The sequence below is a fragment of the Pantherophis guttatus genome, chromosome 5 (assembly GCF_059756535.1).
Source record: "Pantherophis guttatus breed Tessera chromosome 5, ASM5975653v1, whole genome shotgun sequence".
Taxonomy (NCBI): Eukaryota; Metazoa; Chordata; class Lepidosauria; order Squamata; family Colubridae; genus Pantherophis; species Pantherophis guttatus.
The window spans coordinates 105,103,245-105,115,285 of NC_142067.1; the positions used below are offsets into that span (position 1 = coordinate 105,103,245).

Sequence of the window (12,041 nt, forward strand, 5' to 3'; positions counted from 1 at the left end):
GGATAGGTGAGTTTCCTCTTTAAGGAGCGTGTCGTTAGGTCTCTTGCACTGAAGGAAAGTTGGAAGTGGTTTTCTAAAGGCTGGATCTCTCGCCTGGGATTCCTGGGCAGACGGCAAGAGGATCCCTTTCACCGTTCGCTTTATAAGTGTCTGTTTTAGGATCAAGGAGACGCCTCTGCCACGTGGATCCCCAGTTGGAGTAATCATAAGGCGAAATTAGGGGGCTTGGAGAGAGCTCGCTGTCCTCCAGGCCGGACTCGTGCCATTATTTTCCTTGGCGGAGATTTCTTGGAAGGCAGGAATACTCAATACTCTTATCCCCCTCCCCGCCCCCTCCTCAGCCTCTACCTTGGCAGATCGAGAGGCATTTGTTTGTCAAATCCGCCTGGCTTTAGCCAAGAGAGAGTGTGAAAACTTGGAGAGAGCTAGGAAGGAAAATACTTGGCCTCCCTCCTCAGCTTCGAAATCTCTTCTGCACCGATCCTCCAACGATAGGAAGTTAGGATTTTCGGACCAAGGCGGCTAGGATCGCGCGCTGCTTTAGGAAAAGGCATCCCGTGCAAACCAAGCGCTCTCACCGGCTTCCTTTGAGACGCCCCTCTGCGCCTGATCCTAACCAACCCTGGCCTTGAGGAAAATTGACAGCGGTGAAATTGTTGCAAATTTGTCTTTTGTGTTGCAAATACGGTGTTTTCAGGCGGGGGTCTCGTCGACTTCATCAGAGGGCCCACTAAGAAATCTCCAGTCCGGAAAATGCGACGTATCAGGATGCCTTCTTTAAAGGGTGGGTGATGGAAGAGAAAGGTTTGAGTTTTCCACCAGAAATCAGAAAGGAAGTCGCGGCTTCCCGTTTCCCTTTCTTCTCTTGTCCTTTTCCTTTCGATTGCAAAAAAAAAAAAAAAAAAAAAAAACCCACATTTTCCAGAAGGCGGATTCCATTACAAGGAAAAACAAAGCGGCGGCTTTCGCCTTCGGTGGTCCCTTTTTTAAGAGCGAAGACTCGCTTTTCAGCATCACTTGGGAAAACAGCCCACCCTTCCCCCACCCCGTTTTAATTTGCACGATCGCCCGAAGCTAGTCTTTGGGTCACTACCAGTTCGATCCTAGCGGATCCCTAACACCGGCCGGTTTCTTTTGAAAGGCTGCCGAAACTTTCGAGGATTTTCTTCTCTTCCGAGAAAATCCAAGCCGAACCGTCGCCAGGGAGCTTACCCTTCACTGGGGGGAGGGGGGGCTGGGGGGGGGCAATTCTCCTGCCTTGGGAATGCCCAAACGTGGCTCACAGAAAGTGGCTTGGCGGGCGGAAGTTTCAGGAGATGTCCTGATCATTGTTTCGTATAGGAAGCATGTGAAATTCTCAACCTGATTGATCTCTTGGCCTGTTTAGCATCTCATTCTGGGCAGCCTCGCGAATTCGGTTGGGCCCATTCCTGGTGGAGGAGCGTGCAGAGATGTCATCCTAAGGCCTTTTTTTGGGTGGGGTGGGGGTGGGGAGTCTCACTGGCTTCCGGGAGCGATTCCCACGCAAACTCACTTCTCTGATTCCTAGGAAGATACCCCCCCCACGTCCCATTCTGAGGGCATCGTCGTGGATCCCCCTTGCCCTGCCCTGCCTCGGCTGCTCCGATTCCGCTTCCCCCAGTAGGAAGCCCCTCGGTCAGGTCAACCGGGGCAGCTTTTGGCGAAAGCCGCAGCCGCCCGGGGGAAGAGCCGCGCAAGGAAGCGCTTCCCGAGTTGGGGGGCCCGTCCGAGCTCAGCCACGACTCCCTCCGTGGGCTGGCTTCATTGCCAAGGTGCCTCCATTGTCCCCGCCAGATCTATTGTGGGCAGATCGGAGTTTCCTCCCCCCCCACCCTCGCCAGCTCTTGAACAGTCCGTTGCGCAAACACAACAGCCAAGGAGCGCCAGCTGCCAGGAGAACCAGAGGGAGCGGGCGAGGTCTATTATGGGATGGGGTTTGAATGGTTTGGGGTGTGGAGAGGAAAAGAAAGCGCTGAGTTCAATTAAAGCCACGGAAGCCCCGGCGCGACTGAAGTTCAAGTGGTGTCCCATTGAGGAGCGACCTGGAGAGTGTGTGTATGTGGGGGCGGGGGGTGGGGATAGGGGAGATGGGGAGGGGGCCTTCAACGGGTCAAGGAAAGCCTGATTGGATCAGGAAACGGCCGGGGAATCTCTTGCCGCTTTGCTCCCGCCAAGACCGGGATGGATCGGGTGGGTTTTGTGGCCGGACGCTTTTTTTTCTGTTTTTTGCAAAGAATTGCAAAAGGGCGAACTTGTCGGGCTGTAGTTAGGAAAGTGTGTGTGTGTGTATTGTTGCTTCTTCGAAATAAGCGAGCAACTGTGCATACCCTGAATATCAAGGGGCTGTTCACACGAGATGGAGCCGCCGGATACCTATGACCCTCGTCCTTACTGTCTCTCTCTGTGACTCTCGTGTGTGTGAACGGCGTTCGCGCTAGGGGAAGAGCGCAAAAGAAAGGTGGTAGAATAAGATGCGCGTTAGAGCAAGGATCTCCAACTTTGGCAACTTTAAGCCTGGAGGACTTCAACTCCCAGAATTCTGGGAGTTGAAGTCCTCCAGGCTTAAAGTTGCCAAAGTTGGAGACCCCTCCTTTAGACTCCTTTGAAGCCAACCTCGCATAAAAAAAGGAAGCCTTTTTCGAGAAGAAGTACTGGTAGATTCCTGAGGACATCAATAGCCTCTGCAAGGTCCCTCGGGCGAGAAGCGTTTGCCTTCTCTCTCCTTCGGGGATAATTCCCCGATTTCCCATTTCTCTTAGGGTCCCAGGACTTCTTCTTGCTCCCCTGTCAACATGCCAACCAGTTCCCTCCCGCTTTTGGCTTCCGAAGGGTGAAGAGTGGGAAACCACGCTGGTTTGTGAATCGATTTTCTAAACGCATTTCAAGCTAAAAATCACCTCTGTTTTTTTTTCCCCCTCCCAAGGAAAGACTCGAGGGCTAAAGGGGCACTGATAAAATATCCCAGGGAGTGGAATTCACACCCCACAAGTCCTCTAGAGATCGGGCAGAAGTTTTAACAATCTGGATTTGGGAAACCTTAAGGAGCCTTGGTAGTACAGTGGTCTAAAGCACCCTGTTATTAAGACCAGCTACCTGCAATTACTGCAGGTTCGAATCTCGCCAAGGCTCAAGGTTGACTCAGCCTTCCATCCTTTCTAAGGTAGGTAAATTGAGGACCCAGTTTGTGGGGGCAATAAGCTGACTTTGTATAAATATACAAAAGGATGAAGGCTATTGCTGAGCACATTGTAAACCGCCCTGAGTCTCCGGAGAAGGGCGGCATATAAATCAAATTAAAAAAAAAATCCGACCGTCTGAAGCGCTGTTATGGGGCATATTCCCCCCCCCCCACTCTTGAATTTCATAGAAACGCCCTTTCTGGGAAATAACTGAGCAGGCAAGTTCTTTCAGAAGGGAGAGAGCCGCGCATAGGATGTAGGCTTGCAAAAGCCGCGATTCCAGGTAATCGCGCTTAGGAAACTAAAACGTCCGAGGCCCCCCAAAGCCAAACCTTCCGAGGACCAACCGATTTAGGAAAAACGGATCATTTTTCCGTTTTCCAACAAACACAAAATCTTGGAACTCTCTTTTGAGTTTCAACACCACGAGAAGCTAATTCAACCTAACCTTCCAGTCAGATACATTCTCTTCCTCGGATTTTTTGGATTTTTCTCTCCGCCCATCCAAGATTGCGCCAAAATCCTTATTTCGGACGGTTCCGCTAAGAGTTTTTTACCTTTGAAAGGGGACATCTCCGAAAGACCTCTGAAAAGCGCTCAAGCCAGAAGCCCCCCCCCCCCGGTTTGATTACTACCTTCGCTACAGCCAGAAAACCCGCAACTGATGTGCAAATCTGGTGGAAACGCGACGATGGAGGTGGGGGGGGGGCGTTGAGAGAGCATGTGCCCCCCCTCCGGCCTTTCCAGGACAGCCTCCAAGACTCCAGTCTGCGCATCAGAGCAGCGACTCCTCCCAGTCGCTGCCGGTGCGCCCTTGGCGGACTCGATCCTGCGCAACAGGTGGCCTCGTTTGTTGCGCTCAGGATGCTTAATCAGGCTGTAAGGTACCCGAGTGAAAATGCAGCTCCAGCACGGGGTCCGACAAGGTGAAGAGCCAGCTCAGTTTGCTGCTTTGTCTTCCAAAGATACACGGGAGACGAGAGGGCGTGAAATCAAGTACCCGACTGGTCTTAAAATTGCGTTGATGGTCTGAAAAATATTTTTGCTGAAGCAAGGTCAACTTTTTAAAATCTTGTGATTTAGTGGGTGATAGGACACGTTTATTTTCCTGAGGTCGCTGCCCTGACTAGGAGGGAAATATTTTAATTTTAATGAAGATTGGTGATAGGTATTTTCTTTTTCAATATCAGAAAAGAACTATATTTCACAAGGCTTTAAACCTTATACTGGATTTTAAATGCTATCTATTCCTGAGTTAATTACTCTCTTTAGAAGGCTGATAATCTACAAACCATCTTTTTCATCAGCCAACAAATCTTGTTATGTTTCTCCCCATTGTTTATTTTTTAAAATTCTGTTATTTCTTGTACAGTTAAAAAAAGCACCAGGAATCATGTATGCACATGTCTGTCTGTCTGTTTATCAATCTATTTTATCTCCTGAATTTCACATGGAGGTGAACTTCTTCCTTCTTGAAGCCACACTGAATTAATGCCATTGTTTTGTTCATTCATATCAGAAGCATCACAATTGAAGCATACTATATGACATAGAATTGAAAATATAAAATACAAGGTTAAAATGTGTACAAGTTAAACAGATCTTGCCCAGAAACTAGCAAGATAAATTGCGTTCTGTCATGCTGCCATGTGCCATGTGATCTTCAAGTGTACACTGATCAGGACACAAAGGGCAGATATAGATATGTGTTGTTGTCTGCATGTCACAACAATTGTGAAGGGCAGAACCCACCAGATATCCCCATTTGTTCAGAGGGTCTCTGGATCTTGTTGTACCTGTGTGCGGTCTATTCAATGGTCTCCATACTTCCCAGCTTTCGCCAGACCCAGGTGCCAGTTCCTCTGTTGGTTCCATCCAATGTTGGTTCTTGTAGCTTTCCATAGGTCTCTCTGCTTTCAAATTCTTTGAAGTAAGTCTTCTGTTGACTCAAGGAAGCTTTTCCTGAATTTTAATCTCTGATGAGTTGGTTGTAGGCCATGAAGAGGGTGTTGTCTAAATATAGATGATTTAAGCCTCTCTCTGTATGCTGCTGCTTCTCTGTGAACAACAGACAAGGCAATGAAGGTGAGGTGATAGATCTTATCTAGACTAGTAGGTAATTAATCCCATTAAAAATAGTAAAAGTGTCTCTGAGGAATATTAATTCATGTAATTTACCCAACATCTGTTCATTTAAATGATAGTCCAAGGAAAGTTGTGCTAACTGATCCCTTGCTTTAACCTTCCTCAAAGAAGGTTAATCTCACATCTCTGGAAATAGAACAATACTATTTATTAAAATAATCATTACTGTTATATCACTGGGAGCAACTTATGAACATTTTCTTGGATATTTAAATATAAAGGCAGCAACTTCAGAACATTTTCCTGAATCTAAAATCAGGAAGTGTCAGATATTCAATATAAAATGGGGAATTGGAATTTAAAAGATAAGTTCCTCAACTATCAGAAGAAGAAAATATGGAAGCAGAATCCACCTCACCTTTGGAAATTCTATTTTTTTCTTTAAAATGTGGTACTGTATAATCTATATACAGTAATATATTTATTATTATATATTAATATAATATATTATATATTATTATATATACCGGTAGTTATATATATTATATTAATTGTATATATTATATATACAATTTTATATATGCTTACTTTTTTTAACGTCTTGAAGGAATTAAAATTAGAACTGGCCCTACATATAATAAATGTGAAACAAAATTATTCTTATGACTGATCATTTTTTAAGAAGAGAAGAAAAAATGACCACATAAACTAATTTTAAACTTCATTCAGACTTCTATTGTACCAGGGTATGATGGTGACTGGATTCTTTTATGGCATCAGATCTTAAAAGGTCTTATTATTTATATACCGGTAGTTATTTATTATCTTGACTGTGTAAGGGTGCCATTTACTAAATAAATTTACTATTATTGAATGCATTATTTACTTTCCTAAAGGTTTCTCTTTTTGGGGTATCTTGTTTTTAATACAGGTTTGTTCTTAGAAAAACTGTCTTTAAATCATCATGCCAGGCCACTAGAAAGTTGAGTTTCTATAGTATGAATGCTGAAGTTCTGGTAATTTTCCCTTTCTGCTTATAAGCAATCAGTGGCATTTGATATATATCAAAAACCATATAACAGAATACATGGACACTAATCCAATCTCCCCTGGCAATTTTAGTATTCAGGCTTGCTGGAGCTATGCAACTGATACAATGCCTTACTGTACTCTGCCAGTAAACACAATGGTCTAAGATACAACTTGGGTTTAACAGCATAGTTTCAGATATGAAATCTAGCATCACTGGAAGTTGTTTTATAGATTATTGATTTGTTTAGACCAAAATTTCCTCTCTAATCAGCAACAGATTCCGGCTGAGATCATGCAAACCACCTGTTTCCTTATCTTTTTTTAACAAGAGCTCTTTGGATCAGTCACAGCCACAGGTGCTATCTACAGTACCACAGTTAGGTCTCTTCCTCCTAAGACAATGGTTAGATGTTCCATTCATAGCCCTGCTACTTTTATGTTAATGTTGAATAATAAAATAAAACAATTAGTCCTGTTAATGTCAATGGGACTATAATGGCTTGAACTCTGTTTTAATTTTAAAAATTTAAACAATCTTTTCTTCTTCTGATATGTAAATCATCACACTGGTGGCAATTCCATGATAATATCATTTTTCCCCATTTGCAAGTTGATTTTATTTTACAACTGAGAGAATTAGTAGTAACCTTTTTCAAATGTTTATGTTCGACCTCCAGAGTTAAGTAATATTAAGGAATCCTCATACTTCAATTTTCTTTAATTTTTGTTTACCCAGATTATGTTTTCTAAAGCACTGGGGGAACTCCCACACAGGAAACAGTCCTTAGAAGAGTAAATATCTCTGCTGAGTGTTCCACAAAGACGCTATTGTGTAGTCACTCTGTGCAGACAATGATACTAACAACACTAATAGAAACAGTTTTGTTGAAAGAATTGGCATCTACTACATCCAGCTACGTATATGCTAAAATACTGTATTTCAACCAAAACCTGTGGAAGGATTAAGCTTGCTAATTAAACACCTGTGTAGAATGAAATACTATTTTACTAGGGGGATAGCCATGTTATATACAAATAAATGGCAAGGCTTTGCTGTAAACGGTTTTAAGAGGGAACTATTTTGATACTATTCTATTAAGTATTTGCACTACATGCTGGAAATGGACATTCCAGTGATTCCCCCTCCCAAGATTCCATTTTAAATGATCAAGAAAATCTCATTACTTTCTTTCAGGCAAAAGAAAGAGAAGCATTTGGAGCAGTGGTGAAATCTAAAAATTTTCCCTGCCGGTTCTGTGAGCATGGCTTGGGGAGTTCCTGTGAGTGGGCGCGACCAACTTGATGGTACTCACAAACACACAACGGTGTGCATTTAAGAAGGGGAGCGTCTTGCATGTGCTGTGCTGCCGCCATTCGCTTTCTTCCTTCTCCCGCCGCAAAATGAAAGCGAACAGTGGTGGGGTTGCTTCGGGAGGGCAGGCGGACGTGTGCACACTGTGCAGCCAGGCGGGGAGGGACAGTGGCAGTGGCGGCCCCTTCCAACTGCAGTGCACGGAGGCGAAGGTGAGCAAGGCAGCTGCCGTGCATCTGTTGCTGCGGAGGCACTGTGATCATTCAGCCAGGGCTGCCTCGGCGGGGGCTGCATTGGCCTCTCTGCCTGCCCCATGTCCCACTCCAGCTGGCCACGCAACTATAAGTGCGGCAACCTGGTCTTCAGCAAGATGAAGGGCTACTGCACTGGTGCGGCTGGGTAAGCACTTCCACCCAGACTGACAGGAAAGTGCTGCGGACTCCTTGGTGGCACAGCTGGGCCTGGCCCTCTACCCATGCATGAGACTGCCACCCTGCTGGTCGCCGGAGGCTTTCGTGCCACTTGCTCTGGTTCTTGGCTGGCGGGAAGTGGTGCCTTGGCTAAGCCTCCTTCCTTCGGAGCACGACTCTGCGGGCCGAGTTCCCAGAGTGGCGCTAGCGGTCAAAGAGAGCAGGCAGGTGGCTGGGTGGGAAGCCAGTGGGCTGCTTCGGAGCCCTAAGCCCCGCGGAGCCGGCACAAGAAGCACGCAGCCTGGGTGGAAGGCTGCCATTTCTGCAGCATCCCACTCCCCACTTTGGATTGCCCTGAAGGGGGGGCTCTGCCTTTAAAGAAATGGGGCGGGCACATGTGCAGCAGCCCAAGGATGTCCGCTTGCCCTCCTGGAGCACTGCCACCGCCCCTCTCAGCCCTAGCTCAGCATCTGCATTTTCACCAAGGGCTGCCTGCCCACCCACTGGCCGGGCTGGGCTGCATGCCAACCTCAGAAGGCAAGCGGGCATGGGGGACCGCTGGGAAGGCAGAGTGGAAGGCAGGCAAGCATAGCAAGGCTGCGGGGAAGGGAGTAGGCTGCTAGCTCCCTTCCCCGCAGCCCTGCCATGCTTGCCTGCCTTCCACATGGCCTTCCACTTGCCTGGCCATGGGAATGCCGGGAATGCCATGTGGAAGGCAGGGAAGCATGGCAGAACTGCAGGCCATAGACCTGTTTGGGGGCGTGGCCAGCCAACGGTTGCTGCCGGTTCAGTGAACCAGCCCAAATCTCCGCTACCGGTTCGCCTGAACCAATCCGAACCGGTAGCATTTCACCCCTGATTTGGAGATAAGAACTGAACAAGTGCTTTTTTAAAAGAAGAGCCAACTTGGTCACTTCTAGATTTCTAGGTCTACGTCTCCCACAATCCTTTGCTATGAGATGGACCTAATGGGAGTGAAACCTTAAAGCATCTGGAAGGCAACAGAATACTAAGCCTTGTTCTAAGACATCTATGACTATATTGGCTGTGGAATATCTATGCTATGGATTAGGGCAGAAACCTGTGGTCCTCCATGTGTTACACTACAGTTCCCATAACCTCTCATGCTTATTCATACTGGCTAGACTTCTGGGCACCAATGATCCATCACAAACAAGTTCTTCACCCATGTTATGGAGCTTTGAAATATAAGCCATTTCCAATGGAAGTTTCCCTGAATTGAGGAATCTATCTATCTGTCACCCAATAATAAATGTAAGTGGTAATTGCCAACCTTCTAAAGCTTTAAAAAAGGTTTGAAAGGCCAAATTATCCTGAAATGTTGGTAGAGTCATGATGGGAAATTGAGATAGCAAGGCATAAAGGCTCTGATGCCAAGGGCATTACATAGACATTGGATAAATCCTTCGGTGGGATTCCCTTTTCATAGTCTCAATCAAGACAACTGTTCAGTTTGAAAGATAAATTTAGTCTTTCTTTTTGACAAATGCAGTAACAACTAGGTTACTCAGCACAATGCATTTTCTTTTCCTAGCTTGTCATTTTTTGGGTATTATTATTATTGTAAGTTTAATTGAAAGGTTTTTAAAAATAGCAATGGGTTTGACTTGTAACAGAAACAAAATGGTTAGAAATAGAAGTTGGAGAAAAGTTTGATATCAGTTACTGGACTTTTTCTGGTCTTGCCATTGATGTATTGCTTAATTTTAGAAACTTACTGTATATGGAGCCAAGAGCAGTGGGGGGCTGCTGGGGGTTCACAGGGGTTCGGGAGAAGCTCTAGCTAAGATTCTGTGCAGTTCAGAGAACCCGCAAATCCCACTCCTGGCTGGCCCCGCCCACTCCTTTCAGGAGTCCCTAGGTGGCCCATTTTGGATGCAGGTAAGTGCAGGGCGCGCACAGAGGCTCAGGGAGGGCAAAAAAACAGCCCTACCGGAAGTTTGGGAAGGCTAGAAATGGCCCCATTTCTGGCCTCCAGAGGGCCTCCAGAACCTGGGGAGGCCATTTTTGGTCTCCTGGAGGCTCGAGAACATGCAAAACTCATAATTTGCTATGAATTTCTGTTCCACAATAACAGAATGGAATGGTGCTCCTTTGTTGCCTGGTCAGGCCATATTGGAATGTGTTAAAAAAAAGAAAGGTTTCCATGGAAAAAAGATTCCCATGCTTATTTGATATAAATATATATCAAAACTCAGCACATTTCTTTTGTTTCATAATGCTCTCGCTGTTCCACACTGGGCTCCCACTGTTTCCAATGTACCCAGACAAAAAGATCATAATTCCAGAACCACTTTAAAAGGAAAAGGGATTATGATGGCAAGATCCAGTATGTAGAGCAAAATAAGATTCAGGAAAGTAGATACTTTCTAAATAATCTGATGGTTTAGCACATGCTTAATCCAGGAATTTGTTTTCATGACCAGAACTTTTTTTTTTTTAATTTGATTTATATGCCGCCCTTCTCCGAAGACTCAGGGCGGCTTACAATGTGCTCAGCAATCCTTCAGAACTGAAGGATGAATGGAAATACTTTCAGAGATATACCTGTACATCCCATTTCAGTTGTGCTCCAAGTTTTCTTAATGTCAGTGGCTTAAAAAGCACATACCATAGTTAAATGACTGAGAATTAAAAGTCTAATTAATCCAACACCAATTATATAAAGCAGGGGTAAGCATTATCGTCTACAGTCCTTGGTAGACAGAGAAAAAGTATTTTTCACCAACAACTAAGACTGTATATCCGCCAATGTGACATTTTCCATACTGCCATCTGTTATGCTAGCAGTGAGTAGAAGGTTTGCTGGTAGATCTCCAGATAATGTATAGTAGATCAGTGTTTTGACTTCCCAATTGTTTTTAAATGATATCAACAAAAATCTGGTCTCTTACTTGTGAGAACAGAAATGATTATATGAGATAGAATTTCTGGGTGAATCCAAATTATTCCTGCTGTTTTATGCAAAATCTACAAGTACTTCTTTAACATTCGTTGGCCCCCACGGAGAGGGCTCGCAACTTGGGTGTCCTCCTGGACTCACAGCTGTCTTTAGAAGAGCACTTGACGGCTGTGGCCGGGAAGGCTTTTTATCAGGTTCACCTGATTCGCCAGTTGCGTCCCTTTCTGGATCGGGACTTGTTAAATATGGTCACTCATGCTCTCGTCACTTCCCGCCTGGACTACTGCAATGCTTTCTACATGGGGCTCCCCTTGAGGAGCACCCGGAGGCTCCAGCTGGTCCAGAATGTGGCCGCGCGGGTGGTTATGGGAGCGACGTGGTGCTCCCATGTGACCCCTCCTCCTGCATGAGTTGCACTGGCTCCCAGTGGTCTTCCGGGTGTGCTTCAAGGTTTTGGTTACCACCTTTAGAGCGCTCCATGGCTTAGGACCGGGGTATTTACGAGACCGCCTTCTGCTACCAGTAGCCTCTCACCAACCAGTATGCTCCCATAGAGAGGGGCTTCTCAGGGTGCCGTCGGTCAAACAGTGTCGACTGGCGGCCCCTAGGGGGAGAGCCTTCTCTGTGGGGGCACCTGCCATCTGGAACAAGCTCCCCCCAGAGATACGGAGGATCCCGGAGCTGCGCGCTTTCCACCGTGCCCTCAAAACATTCCTATTCCAGCAGGCTGGCTTGGCCTAACTTTTCTTTTAAACTGTTTTTTAAATTTTAAATTTGTCTTATAAATTGGGGTGTTTTAAATTTGTTTTCTGGGCCAAATTATTTAATTGTATTTTAAATGGTTTTTTTAAAGTTTGTATTATATGTATTTTATCTTTTGGCTGTTCACCGCCCTGAGTCCTTCGGGAGTAGGGCGGTATATAAATTCAATAAATAATAATAATAATAATAATTCCTGAGTTTGTACTGATACACTAATCATACATCAAAAACAAATCAGAAACAACCAACAGACTATTACAATTGAATGGAATTACCTTAGCACATAAACCAACTAACGGTCTCCAAAACCTCTTAAA

At 45.4% G+C, this 12,041-nt stretch overlaps 1 long non-coding RNA gene across 1 annotated transcript in view; it reads right to left on the reverse strand.

Moving 5' to 3' along the window:
• The window catches only part of LOC148113549 (uncharacterized), a 51,385-nt gene that overhangs the window by 1,091 nt on the left and 38,253 nt on the right, over positions 1-12,041 (reverse strand). Inside the window, exon 4 of the long non-coding RNA XR_015728284.1 lies at positions 4,997-5,258. This is a non-coding gene — a long non-coding RNA (uncharacterized LOC148113549). The remainder of the gene's footprint in view (positions 1-4,996; positions 5,259-12,041) is intronic.